This window comes from Halyomorpha halys, unplaced genomic scaffold, assembly GCF_000696795.3.
Source record: "Halyomorpha halys isolate HHAL.00 unplaced genomic scaffold, Hhal_1.1 Scaffold178.1, whole genome shotgun sequence".
NCBI classification, from domain to species: Eukaryota; Metazoa; Arthropoda; class Insecta; order Hemiptera; family Pentatomidae; genus Halyomorpha; species Halyomorpha halys.
Window position 1 is genome coordinate 1,514,348 of NW_027105168.1, and position 19,525 is coordinate 1,533,872.

The window sequence follows — 19,525 nt, forward strand, 5'->3', positions numbered from 1 at the left end:
ACCTACAATGCTGTAGTAATTGTTCAGAAAATCTCATAGCAATAATTAAGAACTACTCTTCCTTAATAAAACAAACGTTTAGTTTTCTCATTTGTTTACTTATAAGCAGAATATACTCTAAGAGGCCAAACACACACACACAAAAAAGTGGGGTATAACCTACCTTATCATTATTATATTATTACAGCTTCAATTGGATCACAGCTGTCGATTTCCACTTACTTATCTGACTTTTCAAACAGACAATTATAGCGAGTAGGTTGGTCGATGTACGACATGTCACAATCTCACAAGAGGAGGGATAATAACAAAAAAAAGGGCCATCCTTACCCACCGGACCCGCCCCACTAAGACCCCCTGGGAGCGACGGTCCTATTTCACTTTTGAAATATTAGCTTAAAACGGGAAAGATAAGGCTTTAAGATAGTTTAATCGAGCAATATTTAAAAAGCGCCTGAAATTGAAAAATGATTTAAGGCGACTTAAAATTTAATATTTTTTGAACAGATTATCGTGAAGAACTTTGGTTTTCATCTTAATGTTTTTTAATACGTGCGTTTTGATTAAAAAATAAAAATATGCCCCATTAAAGATGCAACAGCCACTTCAATCGCATAATGTTTTATTTTCTTAAACCGAGTTTAAACAGATAACACTATGTAACGTAGTGAATAAATTCCTATGGCATCTTTATACTGAGATTTAGATAATCTGCAAGTCTTTATTGAGCTGATAGATTAATAAATTTTATCACAAAGATAAAAAGCTACGTTCTGTTAAGTTCTACCAGCAGTATTACAGTTGTGATAGAAGATGAAGAACCTCAGTATTCTCATTGTAGCGTTTCTGAGTTCTGAGTCAAGCAAGGTACATGGTGCGGTAAATGGTTCACTCCATCTTGAGAAAAGTAAATATTTAGATACTAAATAAAAATCTACACTCACACAAGCTTATTAAGCATTATTACAAATAATAATTATTAGAAAAAATTATCTTAAATTTTCTATTTAAAAAATGTTTGGAAAAAAACTATTGAATATTACTAAAATATTCAACATGTATCATTGCTAAACAAGATTCTGAGAATCACAATGGATTCCCCCTGGTTTTATATGAAATTTATAAATGTTTTCATCAAAAATAATTTTATAAGATTTCACACCAACCATCAGAGTTAAGGGTCCAGTGGCATACAATTTAGGCAATCCTACGTCATCGCGAAGACAGGCTCATGCTGATCCAAGATATACTATTATAAAATTTTTATTTATTACAATTATTAGTATTGTATCTTTTTTTTTTTCATTTTATCATTCTTTTTCTTCAATTATCTTTCAGTATAAGTCAATTTTGTTTCATTTGTTTTATTAATTCTGTAAATATCATTTGTTATTTTCTCTGGGTTATTATTTTTTTTACGAATGATCTTTATTTATAATAATAATAATAGTTCATGGTTATATAATTTTAAATAGGGGTGTCTATTACACCATTATAATAACCTTATTATTAGAAAATACCTCATAATTTATTATTTGTTGGAAGATTTATTTTGTGTTACTTATTATTTTATTTTTTTATTTCTTCTACTTTTGATGTTTATTATTTTCATTTAACAATTTTAAATATGTATATAAACAATTATTGCTTCCTGTCAACTATCTTATGTCAATTTTAATTTCTTTTTTTTTTCTATTGAAAGTAAGTTTCCTTATAACTTTTGATATGATAAATGGTATTTGTTCCCTTTTTATCTGTTTATTTTATTCGTTTTTTTTTTTTACATATAGTACAAGTATCATTGGATGTCTATAATATTTGTTTAAACTTAGTGCTTATATAAACATTATTTTACTTTTTTTTTGTTTATTATAATTGTTTAATTTTTTTTCTAATTTATTATTTTAATGATGTTTTATAATTCTGTTATTTTTATTTTTAAATTTTATATTTTACTCTAAAGTACTAAAGCTTATTTTCATTTCCTCTTATAAATAACTAACATTATTATGAATTAATAAGCAAAATCTTTATTTTTATAATGTTCTTAGCTTGTTTTTTTTTTTTTTTTGTTAGAAATTAGAATGATTTTAAGTACAATCAATATTCACTCTTTTTTTAATTGTTTAATTGTTACTAATTACAATGAAATTTCTATATAACAATCATCCTCGGGGAAGATGATTTCGTCCGTTCTACGGAGGTTTCCATTCAGAAGGGGTTACTTTAAAAGAACACAAACATTTTTTAATTAGATTTTTTAATTATTCTTATCTTGAAACGTATCAACAACAAATTTTAGGTAGGAGTTTACATTTTTAAAAAAAAAATATGTTGCATTTTATTACACTATATCTTAATAACTCCTAGTGCTGTCAATGTGTGATAATAATATAAATTGGCAAATGTTCTGATAAAATAAAGGGGAAATTCAGAAAAACAAAGCCACCTTCTTAGATAATTTTAATAAGAAAAATAATTTTTGAAAACCGTAAATTTTCTCACTAATTTGAAATAAGAATTGATCAGTAATTAATTAATTGCATACATACATATATAAAATATGTATGGCATACTTTTTATAAAGCATAATTTTTAGTTAATGCTCCAAAATATTCAAAAAAGAACAGTATTATGAAATTTTTTCCCAAAAATAGGTGACCAACAAAAATTCATTTCTCGAACTGAGAGTTCGTACATTTTATAAAGGAGTGAAAAGTGCTGATAAGGAATCAAATTGATATAGGCGTCCGGAGTGGAGGAGTTCATCCAATAAATATGGATGGTACCTTATCGACCGGGACGTTAACAAAACTGTCCGTTATGAGATCTTTCCTTTATTCAGGGGTTTCACTATGATTCCAAATCTAAACGCCTGACAGAATAGATTGTTTTAGGATCGATAAAATTTTCTTTTCGAAATTTGACCATTTTCCTTTTAAAGTATTTAAAAAATATGGTGATTGTTTCATATGTCCTATAGAGCTATCCATCATATATCCTATTCATGTGTCCTAATAGAGCTATTTAAGTAGTTGCCGAGATATAGATTTTTAAATAGCAACATTTTATAAAAAATACACTGAAATATCAGTAGTTATTTAATTTATTTTGAGAAATCTATATCTCAGGAACTATATGACGTACAGATGTCTATTAGCACTCAAATTAAGCTAGTTTAATGAGCTATAAAGTATTAGTTTTAATGAAATTTGCTAAAATAAATTGATTTATAGTTGTTCGGACAAATTTTCATTTGCCAAATTTATATTCATATGTGAATATGATAAAAACTACTACCCCTTTCGTTCAGAAGATCTAAATTAGCCATAAACTACAGTTCAAAATTATATCCACAAACAGAACATCCGACACAAAAATATATTTTTAATCCAAAATTTTCTATTCTTTTTGACAAAAACAAAATTCAACACTTCCGTTATCAGAAAGACTCTCTTTGGATATAGCTTTTCTCAAAACGATAACAATTTACAAATCCTTCCACCGTCCTAAAACTGTTTTAGACCTGTCCAAATACTCGAAAAATAATACCGAACCAGTTGAATATAAAGCCAACTTTTCTCGTCTAATTAATAACATGCCCGAATCCTTTATAATCTACACAGACGGATCAAAATCAGACCAATCAGCAGCATCATCCTTTGTAACCAATGACTCAATGTTCAAAATTAAACTTCACAAACTATGCAACATATTCACTGCCGAACTAAATGCAATAGCAGCAGCACTTCACTTCTGTTTGTCTTTGAGCCACACCAACATAACAATAATTACAGATTCATTAAGCTCGATAAAAGGTTTAGATTGTGTGTATTCAGAGCATCCGAAAATTTGCTGCATCCATTTTCACTTAAAAACTCTATACAATATGGATATGTCAGTAACATTTATATGGGTTCCAAGTCATGTAGGAATCGGAGGGAATGAACAAGCCGATGACGCTGTAAGAGAAGCACTCGCGCTTCCAGGACGGGGTAAAGCAATTTTAACTCCGTCAGAGATGAGCAGGCCTCTTGTAAAGGAAGTCAAAGATAAATGGCAATCTTTGTGGAACGAAAGCCAAATGAGTAAGTTAAAAATTATTAAAAAGGATGTCAAGCCCTGGGGTACCTCCAGTCGCAAATGCCATACAGAGAAGATTGTACTGACCAGGCTGAGAATAGGTCACACGAGGCTCACCCACTCCTATCTTATTTCAAAAGAAACGCCTCCAAATTGCCAGTATTGCTATAACAATTTAACAATAAGCCATATTTTCCAACGATGTCCATATTTCACACCACACCTCAATAGCTTAAGACTAAACCAAGATATCTCAAAAACCCTTGGAGACGAGATGATAAGGCAATAGGTGTTTCAGTTTTTAAAATCACAAAATTTACTGACAAAAATATAACTTGATCAGAAGGAAGAAAAAAAAAATAATCAAATTAAAAAATAAATAAAATTTAACGAATATTAGCAAAATTAAATAAAATATAAATGGCGTTGATGACCAATGAAGTTTGGCGCCACTAAACAAAAACAAACAAACAAACTACTACGCCTACAAAGATAATTGTCATAAACAACTTTATAGTAAGTTAAATTTCCTTTATTTTGAGTGTTGGCAGACATATGTGCGTCTTATGGGTCTAGAGATATATTTTTTAATAGAGCTATTTACGTTCAATACTTCTCGAGATATAGCTTTTTAAAAAGCAACATTTCATAAAAATGTATGAAAGGTACTGAAATATCGGTAGTTATTTAATTTATTTTAAGAAATCTATATCTCATGAACCATTGATCTAACAGATGTCTTTTAGCACTCAAATTAAAGCTAGTTTAATGTATTATAATGTAGTTAGGGACATTTATATTCGTAGGAGTAGTAGGTTTTGTGATACTAGCTAAAATAAATTGTTAAGACAATATTTCATGTGCGAAATTCATATTCCTAGATCATAAAAACTACTAATCCTCCAAAGATAGTGTCATAAACTATATATCATGTTAAATTTCATTTGTTTTGAGTTCTGGCAGACATCTGTACGACTATAGTTCCTGAGATATAGATTTATCAAAATAAATTCACTAATTACTAATTTTTCAGTGTATTTTTTATGAAATGTTGCTTTTTAAAAAGCTATATCTCGAGAAATATTGAACTTAAATAGCTCAGTTATGGCTCAGATTTTAGAAAATTAAATGATGTTCTAAGTTTTTTAGTCATGTTAGTAGTTTTAAAGATAGATAGTTCCGAATAAATTTTTTTTTTTTACGTTTTGAAACAACCACTATTTTTTATCCTCCCTAGCTATACCCGACAGATTCATAAATTTTGACTAGTAATTAAAGTGATAGAAATATTGCGGTTAAATAACTGACTCTTTTCACTCCTGCTCTTGTACTATTACACAGGTTTATTATTAGTATCAATTTAATTTCGGTTTTAATTACCTGCAAAGATAATGTTTTATAAATCTATATAGATAATGCATGATATTCTGTTTTTAGTGGAATATGAAGAGGAATTCTGCACCGATTTTCTATGCTGTCCTTATGCGGATAGACTCAGTTGTTGCAATGTCATGAATATATGGTATTGCTGCATGGGTACAAGGTAAACAAATAAAAACAAAAATTTAAAAAAAAAAAAAAAAAAAATCTGCGTTCAGTACAGTAGAGAAACTGAATATAATAACTTATTACAGTATTTTTGTGGTATGAAGTTCTTTGAAACGTGCCATAAAAGCCTGAAAATATGCAAAAACCTACACAAAGAAAAAACTTGTTTGATTTAGTTATTTTTCTTTTACACTATGCATGTAAAAATAAAAGTAATAATTTCGAGTTCATATAAATTACATAAATAAAAATAAAAACAGCATTAACAGCCTCATAAACATTCAAGTTGATTTTTTTCATTATAGTATGATAACGTGTTTATTTCAGGATATTTAGGTTTTATTATCTAATAATGGACAATTTTCAGATCCATTATCTCCAAAAATTAAAGTAAAATATCTCATTGCAGGAATATAATCCGAGTGTTGTCAATAAAGATATCAAAATAGTAAAAGAAAACTCTTTATTGTTTACCAACGTTTCGCTCCACTTTGTAGGGCTTCGTCAGGCCTGTCAGATTAAAACATAGCGGACGAATCAGAAATGTTGGTTAACAATTAATAGTTTTGATGAATGGAATATGGTCCGGGTGCGGTAAAAAAAAAAAAAACTCAAATAGTAGAATTATACTATTTTATTGAGCCAACGTTTCGCCCCACGTTGCAGGGCTTCGTTAGGGCTAAAAAAGATACAAACACTATAGTTACAAAAGGAAAAAAAAAAAGAGAAAAAAACATAAGTGTAAAATAACAGGGGTATAAAATGTAAAAAAGTAAGATATAATAAGAAAAATTAAAGGTTGTAAATAGTAAATGAAAAGGGTAATAGTAACAGATAGATAAGAGAAGAAATATTAAAGAAAATACAAATAAAGAGATGTAAAAAGAAAAAAAAAAACACAAATCAAATAATGAGACAGAATGCATACCTGTTTTGACGCTAGTCAAAAATAAAGTGACCGTTGGTATTGGGAGGAGTGGGGACAACAGTTATGCCACAATAATAGTTTTCAATTACTATTAATATAATAATAATATTATTCCAATTAATAGTTTTCTTTTACTATTTTGATACCTTTATTGACCGCAATCCGGACTATCTTCCTACAAAATATTTGATGTTCTTATGTTACTTCTTAGAACAACTATCAAGTTAAACCTGAACGCAATATCTTCTAATAAAATTTTAATTTCAAAGATTTGTATATGAATAAAGTTATAGATATCTATGACATTAGTAAAATGAACTTTAGCAAATCATTTAATAGTGAATTAAGATCCAATTAATAATTTTGAGATCTCATTTCATAAGGGTAACGGTAATCAATCATAAAATAGAAAAAAAAAACAAATGGACATTAATCACGACCACGACAATGATAATTAAAAATCAACTCATTTGTTATTTTTCCTTTCTAGCTGGATTGTGTGAGTGATAGTGGTTGACTACGTTACGTTAAGATCTTAAAGACTAACATAACATTTTTAAATCCCGAATCACATTAAATAATAATAATGAAGGTCTAACGAAACCAAAGGTTCGATGCCGATACCACCAAACGCTCTCTGCATACATCCTTCCAGTGATGCCCCTCCTGTAAATCAGTTTTAAAGCAATCCACTATCTACGTTTCGGTCTACCCCTCGGACGTTTACCCGTTGGTTCAGTGTTTATTAACATTTTAGGGATCCGCTCGTTACTAAGCCCATCTTATACGCCGCATTGCTTGAATTATATTTACCGGGTGTAGGCCTCTTAATTCAGCGTTGCGTAATCCTCTAAATTTTCCCGTTAATTCATCCTTGTTCGATCCGAATATTTTGCGTAATACTTTATTTTCGAAAACCTTAAGACGCTGTTCATCCCTTAGTGTAAGAGGCCACGTCTCGCATCCGTAAAGAACAGTGGGAAGGATAATAGTTTTGTAAATTATAATGTTTAAGTTTTTCGATAGAAGGCGCGAGCTAAGCAGTTTCGAAATTGAAAAATAACAAGCATTTCCCGCCTTCAACCTCGCTTTTATTTCCTCATCAATTTCGTTTTTTCTAGATACCGTAGAACCTAAATAATCAAACCTATCTACCTGTTCAAACGTATTTCCTCTCATATCACCGACATTGCTCGCATTTCTACAGCTAACAATGTATTTTGTTTTATCTGTATTTATTTCAAGACCTAGTTCCTTACTGGAATTTATTAACGTGGTTATATTTAGTTCTACAGTTTCTTTGTCCTCCCCCTATAATATCAGATCGTCGGTGGACCCAAGCACCGGTATTTTACCACCCAAAGTCGCCGGAATTACCACGCCGGAATCCGAATCGCGACTGGAGCATTTCGAACAAGCCCCATACTAAGTTTATGCGCTGAATCTGGACTATCGTCACTTTCGTTCGGAAGATCTAAATTAGCCATAAACCACAGTTCAAAATTATATCCACAAAAAGAACATCCGACACATAAATATAGTTTTAATCCAAAATTTTCTATTCTTTATCGACAAAAACAAAATTCAACACTTCCGTTATCAGAAAGACTCTTCTCGGCTATCGCTTTTCTCTTAACGATAACAATTGACAAATCCTTCCAACGTCCTAACTGTTTTACACCTGTCCAAATACTCGAAAAATAATACCGAACCAGTTGAATATAAAGCCCACTTTTCTCGTCTAATTTAAAACATGCCCGAATCCTTTATAATCTATACAGACGGATCAAAATCAGACCAATCAGCAGCATCATCCTTTCTAACTAATGACTCAACGTTCAAAATTAAACTCCACAAACTATGGAACATATTCACTGCCGAACTAAATGCAATAGCAGCAGCACTTCACTTCTGTTTGTCTTTGAACCACAACAACATAACAATAGTTACAAATTCATTAAGCTCGATAAAAGGTTTAGATTGTGTGTATCCAGAGCATCCGAAAATTTGCTGCATCCATTTTTACTTAAAAACTCTATACAATATGGGTATGTCAGTAACATTTATCTGGGTTCCAAGCCATGTAGGAATCGCAGGGAATGAACAAGCCGATGACGCTGTAAGAGAAGCACTCGCGCTTCCAGGACGGGGTAAAGCAATTTTAACTCCGTCAGAGATGAGCAGGCCTCTTGTAAAGGAATTCAAAGATAAATGGCAATCTTTGTGAAACGAAAGCCCAATGAATAAATTAAAAATTATTAAAAAGGTTGTCAAGCCCTGGGGTACCTCCAGTCGCAAATGCCGTACAGAGAAAATTGTACTGACCAGGCTGAGAATAGGTCACACGAGGCTCACCCACTCCTATCTTATTTCAAAAGAAACGCCTCCAAACTGCCAGTATTGCAATAACAATCTAACAATTAGCCATGAATTCCTACGATGCCCATATTTCGCACCACACTTCAATAGCTTAGATAACTCAAAAACCCTTGGAGATGATGATAAAGCAATAAAATTGGTGTTTCAGTTTTTAAAATCACAAAATTTACTGTCAAAAATATAACTTGATCGGAAGGAAATAAAATGAATATTAGCAAAATTAAATAAAATATAAATGGCATTGTTGAATCTCATTTAAAGTTCAATATTTTTCTCTTTAATTTAATTTAATTAGAGACATTTCAGAATCTCAAAAATCATTATAATTCTTTATATCTGTTTCAAATGTATTTTTTTTCTGAGACATTTTGAAATATTCTACAGCCTCTATTATCACAATGCAAAATTATTATGCTTCATTAGTTATATGCTTATGCTTATTATGGTTATGGTTATTAAAATTATTATCCCCATTAAAAGGAAGTTTCTTAATCTGATATTTTTATTGGCATTAGAATTGTACTGCTATAACTTAACGAATGGCAGTTCAGACTTGACTGAATTATTTTTTTATAATTTCCTTTAATTTAATTATCTTTCACGACTATCTTTATATATTATTTCTTTAAATTTATTAAAATGGTTTGAATAAAACAGAGCAGCTTCTATCCGCTTGGTCATTACCGCTTCTTGTGGTACGGTGCTATTCATCACTTGTTTAAACAACTCCAGACGTCGAAGGGCCTTCAGAATTTTATTTCTATTGCTAATTAGTGTGCTAAGATATGCCTTTCACGGATTTTTTTACAGCAATGCTATTTAAGCCATGTGTAGCACGGGTTGTTAGGGAAAATATGTGGGCCTTTCCCAGTTTTCAGCATTGAAACTGAAATATGAATTAGGGATTTTTAGGAGATATCCATATCTAAAGATTTTATTTTTTATCACATACTCTCCAGAACAATTACTAAGACTATTAAAATGCTCTAACTGGAGATCTCTTAGCAACTATTTACGACGGGCTACACTGGAAAGAGCTCAGTTGGTTAGTATTTGAGGGATTACTGCCATATCACAATTTGTTACTATTGCTTTTAACATAAATACTGTATTGTTATTTTAAATTATTGACTGGTTAAAAGAATTTTTTAAAAAGTATATGACGTATTTTTTAATTTTTACTATTTATAGGTTTTGAGTTAAAATTACAGACTTCGATAAACGGATATTTTTCCAATTTCTACGTGTTTTTTTTTTTTAATTGTTGAAATAGATCGATTTTTTTTAATATTGTTTTTATAAACACATTTAAAAAAATAAATACTTGAAGAAGTTTGTCGGGGGGTGCGGTCAGCAAAGAACAACATAAATAAACAAAAACATATTTATTTATTTTATGCATGTCGGCATAAAATAAATAAATATGGTTTTGTTTATTTAAGGGCATAAAATATATAAATATGGTTTTGTTTATTTAAGGCATAAAATAAATAAATATGGTTTTGTTTATTTATGTTGTTCTTTGCTGACCGCACCCCCCGACAAACTTCTTCAAGCATTAATCTACGGTCAACTATCTACACCTCATCAAAAAAATAAATAAATTAATACGTGTTCCAACAGCGTTTTTAGGAGTGTTCATGAAGTTATGTTGAATGTAAAAAAATTTTAACATGCTAAATGTTGTAAGTATAGGGTTGTGAGGAAGCTCATAGCGGATTTTCTAGGCAACTTGTTTTGTAACCTTGTAATCTTCACCAGAAATTAAAATCTCCAACAGCTTCGTCACATTATCTTTCCTCCACATCACTTGTTCCTTGTTCCATTACTTTATTATTCTTTGTATCAATTAGAGTTTAAAGTCGTACAAAACAGAAACAACACAAACCAAACTCAACTTATCTTTCAAAACGATAACAGATAAATTGGTGTTAAGCTTAACTAGTCTGTTACTTGAAGTCATTCTCCATTTATCAGACCAATTAACAGACTTTCAACTATGTTATATGCCATATCGTTTTAACATCTTAAAAGAAGAAAATATTTCTCCATTTAACACACTTTAACATGTTAAACTAAATGGATAACATAAATGACATAACATAACATAAAAAAAATTTTATGCAAGCTACATCAATGACCCTAATTTTTTACAAAGAAGATTAATTGAAATTTGCGATACAATAATAATGTACAAATCCATTGTCGTTCGACAGCTGAGTAAGAAAGATGCTTTTTAATGTCATAATTACCTTGAATCATTTTTTAACATATAATATAATTGTTTATATAAAATATAAGTTTACATTTCATTAATAAAGTAGTTGGAACACATAATTATTTATTTATTATAATATTAATAATTTTTTAAAGAAGATTGCCATGAGACCTGTGTAGAAATATAATTAGACTGTTACCAATGAGTAGTTTCTCTACATTATAACTTAAATCAAATGTTCAGTTGTAAATATCAATAAAGGTATTTAAAAAAAAATATTTACAATGAAAATCTTTAGACGTGAATATCTGCTTTGCAAAGCATTTACGGACATACCTCTAGAGGAAATTTTGTTCTTGTTCTGAGATCCTTAATTCATACTTTCCGTTTTGACGTCTAATAGTGAAATATTTAGTATAATGAATTTTAGAAACATATTGCTTTTTTTGGACTGCTTTAACGCTTTTGATCAAATGCGGTGGATCATTGTAGGATTCAATGTTGTCTAATATCAATTAGCAATTATATTCACTGAGGTAGTCTTATAAGAGTTTAAATGTCGAATTTCCAAAATGGTTCTAATGTATTTTTATTTTTTTTAACTGAAAATTACTGACCATATGCTATTTTTAGTCGAAATCATTGACTAAGGAAGAAAAAAAGATTTTTTTTTTCGACGCAGAAAATAAACTTCTGTTACTAAAATAGGTTAAATAGTCATATAATATACAACTTGAATGCCAAAATTTTTTTTAAATATTTGTTTCTGACCAATTAATTGTACTAAAGTAATAGAAAGCAGTCATAAAATAAAAAACTCATCAAATAAAAATACTATAAGGCTCGGTCTTTATCTAACCGGCAAGACATAATAGTACAAAAGTCCAAGAGGAGAAAAAAAGGCAGTTATTTCACTCCAATTTTTGATTACTTAATTGAAAACTAGGTATAATTACTAGTCAAAATTGATGAGTCTGCCAAGTATAGGTAGGAGGAATAAAAAATGGCGACTGTTTCAAAACCTTTAAAAAAACACTAATTTTTCATTCGGAGCTCTATATCTTAAAAACTACCAACAACACTAGAAAATCTAAGAGAACATCATTTAAAGTAGAGTAAATGTGCTAAAATTTAAGCCCTAATAGAGCTATTTACGTTCAATAGTTCTCGAGATACAGCTTTTTAAAAAAGCAGCATTTCATAAAAATTTTGTATGGAACGTACTGAAATATCAGTAGTTATTTTGAGAAAGCTATATTTCAGGAACTATGTGACGTACAGATGTCTATTAGCACTCAAATTAAAGCTAGTTTGAAGAGCTATAAAGTAGTAGTTTTCATGAAATTTGCTAAAATAGATTGATTTATTGTTGTTCGGACAAATTTTCATTAGCCAAATTTATATTAATATGTGAATATCATAAAAACCACTATCCCTATGAAGATAAATGTCATTGACAAATTTATAGTGAGTTAAATTTCCTTTATTTTGTTTGTTGGTAAACATGTGGGTCTTAAGATATATTTAAAAAAAAAAATTATTATAATAATAATATAAGTGTATAAATAGTGGTAAAAGTGAAATAATTGGACTGTGATTTTTAATGTATTTTTGACATATTAGATGTAAATGTTTTGACCTGGGCAGAATAGCCTGTATGGAGTTTTTTTAAAATGGTTAAATGAGATGTCTCATAGTAGATTAAGATTGTCCCTGAAGATGGCCGAATTGGCCGAAACGTTGGACGTGTGAATGAAATAAATGTTTTGAGACTATAATTTGGACAGTTTTTTTGAATTATTTAGTAAAAAATTGCCAGTCTCAAGAAAGAAATTTAAGGATTATAAATAAAAAATTAATGTTTTTAAAAGGTTTTGAAACTGCCGCCATTTTTTATTCCCCCTACCTATACTTGGCAGACTCATCAGTTTTGGCTACTAATTATACATGGTTTTCATTAAAGTAATAAAAAATTGGGGTGAGATAACTGCCTTTTTTTCTTCCTGGTTATTGTACTATAAGACTGGGAAATCGGAAACAGCCGAGAGCGCGCCCGATCTCTTCCGATTCCATTCCCTTACAGTAATACATATACGGGTTTTGTTAAGACTTGTTAAACTGTTGCATTCGAAGGCATAATGATTTCGCCGCTTTGAATAATGGCTCATCTATTTAATTTATCTAATTATCTAAAATTACCTCCGTGGGTGCAAGAGCCTGCAGGGATCGAGTAAATATCCAAAATCCCTGAATTGGGCAAAAAACTAGAGATGGAGCGTGATTCTGACCAAATCACCTCCTTGTAAGGTTGGTTGTAACAGCGAAGTTCTTCCTAACAGCACTCCACGCCCTTCATGGGTTGTAGTGGTATAGATTTAATTTTAATTCTTTTTTACTGAACGTATTTTTTTTTTTTTTTCAGACAATATTTCCGGGCAGATACCTGCAGCCCACCAAAGCCCTATTAACTATCTTAAATTTTTAATTTGTTCATAAATGATTGTGTAATTTTCTAGAAGATATCCAGAGTGCGTAAAATGTGTAAAAATTAATTCAAAGTAAAAATATTTTTGTACCCCGGCCAGCGGCTCCTTGGCCAGTATTGTAACCCCCCCCCCCGCCCTCAGCGGACCCAGCCCAACCCCTTATAATGCCATATGCCAAAGGAAGGGCACCATTATATACATATATTTATATACTCAGGTATATATTAATATTGTTATACATATATTTTTCAATAAACGTCAGAAAAAAAAAAAAAAAAAAAGATATCCTAACAATTATTTTTTTCTGTGATTGTTAATTTTTATTTTAAATTTATCACTACTGTTTGTTTATCTTTTTATACTACTAACTTTTATGTATTTATTTTTTCATCTATGAACTTGCAATATTAACATTCGACTATTATTATAAATTATTACAATTAAAATTACAGTAAAGGAAATAAATAGGACGGATGTGTTGAGTAGAATATCCTTATGTATATACATATTCCTTAGATATAAAGTATATATACATGTTATGACTAGAGATAGATTGATGAGTACACTATGTATATGTGTAAGGCTTGTATGTATAATGAATAAATAGTTTTTATCTGTTTTGGTTCCTTCTAATTAATATATGAGCAGTTGAGAGGAAAAATGGTATAAATCATTTGGTTTTCAACAAAATTAATTTCCATCAAAAGATAATTATTTAATTAGTTGCTTAATGAATTAACTGGGGACTGATTAGATTTAACAGAAAAAGCTATAATTATTTCTTAAGAACCCTATAGAATTTATTTTAAGGTTTTGAGTTGAAGATGATTTGGGGTGCGGTAAGTAAATAACACAAATAAGTTGAGAGAACTTATTTAATAGTACCTCCGTTTCGGCCAGAGTTTCTAGCCTTCATCAGGGCTAAGAACAAAGAGCAAGATAACAACCAATGAAAAAAAAAAAAAAAAAAAAAAGAGAAATTGTAAGCAGAATTATACATACAAGTAAATAATTACGCAGTAAGAAAATTAATAAAAATAAAGTGATGAAAGAGGTGGAAAATAAAATTTTTGATTATTTATGTAATTAGAATAACATAATCAAGGAAATAAATATAAAAATTTTGTTTTGGTTATCTTAAAACACCATGTGGCATTCAAAGGTTTATATAAACTACAGGTCAAATGAAAAGAAAAATAGTTAATTTTTCTGGGACTAGAGCCCTTTAGGACAATTATAAGGTAATTTTAATTTTACAATAGTATGTATTGGCCAAAAACAGTGTTGCCACACTTAATTATGACTTATATTAAAATTAAAATAAATAATTTTAGATATAGAGAAAAAAAAAATTAAAAAAACTAACAAACTTTTTTTATAAATAATCTGTACTATTATAATACTGGATGAAATTGGTGAAGTAAAAGGTAGTTAAATAGACGGGTTTTGAACGTGGGAAGGGTTGGTACATGACGTATAGTAGAGGGTATTCGGTTCCAGTAATATGAAACTGGTAATATTTATTGTAATAAAGAAAATAATTAAAAAAAAAAAAAAAAAATGATTTTGCTAATATTATTTAGTGAAACTTCTTCCTGAAGTTTCATAGCTCTATTTAGTCACCGAAATTTTAAACAAATAATATCTTTTGTATATTCTTAGGATTTGTGGTTTTGAATATACATCCCTATTTCATTTAGTGAATAAAAACAAAATTCACGAAAAAAAAAATAGGTCGAAAGAAATTGTCTCCAGTCTCATGATTGTATAAATCTCAGGGATAAAAATAATTAGAAATCTAATATTTATTTATTTATTCCGCTTCGCTGAAGTAAGAAAAATTGGAAATAGATTTTAGCAAACAATAGCTGACCAAAGATAAATAAGTATAACCTGATATATATGAGAGGCACCAGCTGGAATTTTTGAACTTGCCGCCTGGCCTAGTCAATGACTCGATCGGCAAAACATTAAAAATAATGTATAGAAGAGATATGTAGATACCAGAGTGGCCAGGGCATGCACACCTTGGGACGGTTAACCTCGTAGGTACCCAAACAGCCCTTATCTCACAACCTGGGAAAGGGCAACAACCTCTGTCAAAGAAGGAAAGGTGGTGAAGGCCTTCGGGCTAGTACGCCTTTCTTCGTTTCTGTCTCACCTCCATCGTTCCCACTGTCAAAGAAGGAAGCCGCCTTAATTTGAAAATAAAAGGGAGGAAAAAGACCGACTTTCGCCAAAGGTCACCTTTTCACCCCCTCTAAAGGGTAACTAAAAGAGAGTGGAAACATAGAAGGATCATTAAGAAGAACGGAGATAGAAACTGGGGAGAAATTAGAAGTAGAGGGGAGAGAAGAAGAAAAAGGGCAGGAGGACGGTGGAAGGACTCCCCTATTCCGAGAGATAGCCCCTCCACCGAGACCTGGGAGATGGCAAAGCTGGGTCCCCTTGGTCGACGTCCTCGCCGAGGGAAGGACTTCTGGCTCTGCAGCCTGAAGTCACCCAAACCTCAACACCACCGGCCGGAATGATCCCTCCCCATCCTCTGTTAGCTCCCTGGCTATCACGCAACTCATGTACAAACCGCTTTCAGCGGACATTGTTTTTTTCCTCTTCTTATAATTCCATCAGGCAAAACAAGATAAAATGTAAATATGTGTATATATAATTTTTCCTAGGTTAAGTAAAATGTATATAATTGTAATTGATTCAAAATAAATAAAAGGAGGTTAGGAAAAAAAAAAGGAAGAAGGAGTCTTTTGCAGGGAAAGTCCTTGAAGAGAAGATTTGCAGGAGAGTTTGGAGGAAGAGAGAGCAGCTGACCAGTTGAGGAAGTCACACATTGCAGGGATTCAGTAGCGGCCGCTGGCAGGCTGCAGAGCAGAGCGAATATGGACGCTCCGCCGCGACAACTACCAAGACGAGCGACGTATCAAAATAAGTAAGACCTTTACCGTGGTAATTTGAATGGCAATAATAGAACTGATAACTTAGAGGCAGTATAAATATCAAAGATCCCAACTGGTACTTCTCAATTCATAATATAACAATTAAAGTATAAGAAAACAGATCTACCATGCTCTCTCATAATATTATTCTTACTAATGTATATATGATTGTAAATATAAAATATGTAACAAAGACTTTACTTTATAATTAAGAATCCCTGCATGCCACCTCATATATAATAGCATAGTAAATTAGTAAACACGATACCGTTGGAAAAGAACTCCAATGATTAATTATAGATATTCATATCTAGCATACCATGGCGAGTGGATCTATGGTATCTAGTGCTTGAATTAAATATAGCGCATACCTTTTCAGCCGGTTCCCATCAGGAACCGATAGAGATACATAATACACAAATACAGAATATAAATACATGAAAATATGAATAAATTCAATATAATACGTGTCCCTATTATCCCTAGTCGGGCTTAGAACATCCGAAGCCCCTTCACGGGATAATGTATGACATCCCTTGTGGGGACCTTTCTACCAATTTACTATGGCTATCGCTAGTTAAATTAAAAGTAAGACTTTTTAGAACCAGTACCAAAGGTGGCATATCAGAGATTATATTAAAGGTATTAATATATATTAAAAGTAGGTTATGTAATTAGGTATAAATTGAAGGCTTAATTCAATTAGATAAATTTAATTTAGAATAATAATTTATATTATTTGATAGAAATATTCAATACAATGCTTAGGCTCACTCCATTTAATCGTATTTCAATCGACGTTTGCCCATAATGATTAGTATCGGGTATAATTGTGACTCATCATTATATGTTTAGAATTGGAAATTTTAATTTTATTTAACATAAAATTTTTATATGACGCTCAGGCTCATTCCATTATGTCGTATTTCACGTTTTGTTGGCTCATTATGATTAAGGTCTGGTGTAGTTATGGATAATCACTCCCTATTTTGGAATTGGAATATAAAATGGCTTGTTTTCATTGGGATATTCTTTAGACAATTATTAATAGTTTTTCGGGAATTAATTTTGTTTGTGTTAGCGCTTAATCCCACTATTCATTGAACGTACAAGTTAAAAGGGATGATATACGCACACGTTTTAATAAAAGGGCATTAAGGGTAGGGAAAAAAGATCCGCCACAGTCAGAACGGTCAGAAGAAGAGTCTGATGATAAGAAACCCGAAGAACACAGATCAGGGGCCAACTGGAGAAACAGTGATCCAAGTTAAGAATATAGCCCAGCCAGAAACAATTCCTGCACATATGGTAAATAATACGGGAGACACCTCTAACGGACAACAGGCAGCGGAAAACCTTCGGGCAAAAGAAGTGGCCGCAATGATAGCTTTGCTACAGGATTTTATGAAAAAATAGTGGGATGAGGAACGAAGGCAAGAAGAACAACAATGGGATGAGGAACGAAGGAAAGAATAACAACAGTGGGATAAGAAAAGATGGAAAGAACGAGAAGAAGATGCGAAAAAACAACAAAAGATGCAAGAAAAGTTAAATAAAGCTATAGGTGACTTAAAGAAAGAGTACTTTGTAAAAATGGACGAAGCGGCGAGACACTACGAAGAGAAAATAACTTGCATTACAGCGGGTATTCATAGAAAAATCGACGAAACAGAACCTAGCGGCCAGGAAATTGATAATCTCGAGATAGAGAAGAAACCTCTGGCGGCTGAAAACGGTGAATCGGAAATACTAAACGATTCCCCTGCCAATCTTATAGAAATTAAAAAATTGGAAACTATTTCTGATAGACAGGAAGGAGTTGACTCTACATTGATTATTGAACGTCAAATTCTCAACACAGAGAAAGAAACTTGTGAAACTTTCATAACTTGTCCAATTGATGCCGAGGAAGAAATTAAACAAATGGAAAATAAGGTATATGAGGTTACTACCAGATAAGCTAAATGTCTTAATCTCAGATGCTCATAATCTCAAGCTCGGGACTTCAGAAATGCCACTTCAACTTGTTGGAATTAGAGTGGGGGTAAATGAAAAATTAAAAAAAAATTAAAGGAAATGAATCATCCCTATTAGAGGGGCTCTATGAACAATTCCTGATACATAAAAATTCATTATACGAGGGCAACCAAATAAGTTGTTACAGAGATAAGACAACTAAACCTATTTTATTTCTCATATTGAACTATGAGCTCTATAGGGGGTATATGGTCTTGGACCATGTTCGGAAGGGCCACATACCATTGTATGGTATAAACCGGCAGTCTTTATCTTAATCCAGAGGATGAAAGGGGTTTTTAATTAGCGTCCCCTCCGTTGACGAGCTAAGAGTTCTGGTGATAACATCATTAGGGTAACCCATTCTGGATAACTGTAAATAAATTGTAGATATCGATTTGTAAATAGGAAGTATAATTAATTGTGTAAATAAGCGTAAATAGGATACAGATCTTGATAATACTTAGAAAGCGGAACCGAATGGGTCTCAGGAGTAGTTAGGTTAATAGAATAAATACTAACTTCTCTTAGAAATGTTTGAAGATGAGAATCACAACAAAGGACCTAACAAAGGACCTAACCAAAGTACAAATATTTTATATTAATTAACACAAACTGAGCATCCCAGTAATACCAGTAAAAGTAATACCAGAAGTAACCGTGGACCAAAAGTTTTAAGTTAATTAACGCTGATATTTGGACAAACCATTTACTTCACATTCATTTACTCTTCGTCGTAAACCTGCCGACTGCCCTACAGTATACTTTAATAATGTGGCTCTTATCCCTGTAGAACAGATTCGTTATCTTGGACTTCATCTTGACAAACGACTAACCTGGAATCCTCACACAAGACTGAAAAGACAGGAAACTGCACGCAGATTCCGACTATTACAGCACTTACTAGACAAACGGTCTA

The 19,525-nt window shown here is 31.3% G+C and overlaps 1 long non-coding RNA gene across 1 annotated transcript in view; it reads left to right on the plus strand.

The window, feature by feature from the left end:
• The first annotated feature begins 767 nt into the window (after positions 1 to 767).
• LOC136796160 (uncharacterized) overlaps positions 768 to 19,525 on the plus strand; it is a 20,729-nt gene continuing 1,971 nt past the window's right edge. Inside the window, exons 1-3 of the long non-coding RNA XR_010843867.1 lie at positions 768 to 907; positions 5,521 to 5,626; positions 13,579 to 16,583. This is a non-coding gene — a long non-coding RNA (uncharacterized lncRNA). The remainder of the gene's footprint in view (positions 908 to 5,520; positions 5,627 to 13,578; positions 16,584 to 19,525) is intronic.